The sequence below is a fragment of the Pipistrellus kuhlii genome, unplaced genomic scaffold, assembly GCF_014108245.1.
Source record: "Pipistrellus kuhlii isolate mPipKuh1 unplaced genomic scaffold, mPipKuh1.p scaffold_m20_p_10, whole genome shotgun sequence".
NCBI lineage: Eukaryota > Metazoa > Chordata > Mammalia > Chiroptera > Vespertilionidae > Pipistrellus > Pipistrellus kuhlii.
This window is the reverse complement of record NW_023425405.1, coordinates 50,076,880-50,077,533: the sequence shown is the minus strand read 5'-3', so window position 1 is coordinate 50,077,533 and position 654 is coordinate 50,076,880. Positions and strand designations below refer to the sequence as shown.

The window sequence follows — 654 nt, the reverse complement described above, 5'->3', positions numbered from 1 at the left end:
AGTTTGGCTCAGTGGATAGAGCATCAGCCTGCGGCTTCGATTCCAGTCAAGGGCAGGTACATTGGTTGCGGGCACATCCCCGGTGGCGGGTGTGCAGGAGGCAGCTGATGGATGTTTCTCTCTCATCAATGTTTCTAACTCTCTATCCCTGTTCCTTCCTCTCTGTATAAAAATCAATAAAATATATTTTTAAAAAACAACAAAAACTGGCCTTGAGCTTCTTGGCCTTTTGATTGAGATCGCGTAGTATCTGTTCTTATCTGTTTAATATCTGATATGTCCTCTGAGGACAATATATTAAATGTATTTTTGGAGCAGGGATATGGAATGAGTTTGCTTCATCCACTCGATGCATTGACCTGGTATTGCAGTACTTCTGGGTGCACTCAAAAACCCCCACAAAACTGGCATTAGTTTTAGTCAGTATCCTTATTTCTCAAATCAAGAGGATATTTTAACCTATAAACTTCCAACAGTATATAAAACCAGTGATCATTTGAGTTTATAATTATTTGATGTGTTCAGGGTTTATCAAGCTTGCTCTGATACTGGAGGACCCAATTTGTTGTGCCCTTGAGTTTAATTATTTTTGTCCCTTGCTGTCAATTTTAAGTGCCATGTGCCAGCCTTTAGTAGCTATATGTATTTTATATG

General features: G+C 39.3%; 1 non-coding gene across 1 annotated transcript; it reads left to right on the top strand.

Moving 5' to 3' along the window:
• Positions 1–213: 213 nt before the first annotated feature.
• Positions 214–396, top strand: LOC118714643. Its single transcript, XR_004986646.1, has one exon. It is a non-coding gene; the product is annotated as a U2 spliceosomal RNA (small nuclear RNA).
• The last annotated feature ends 258 nt before the right edge of the window (positions 397–654 follow it).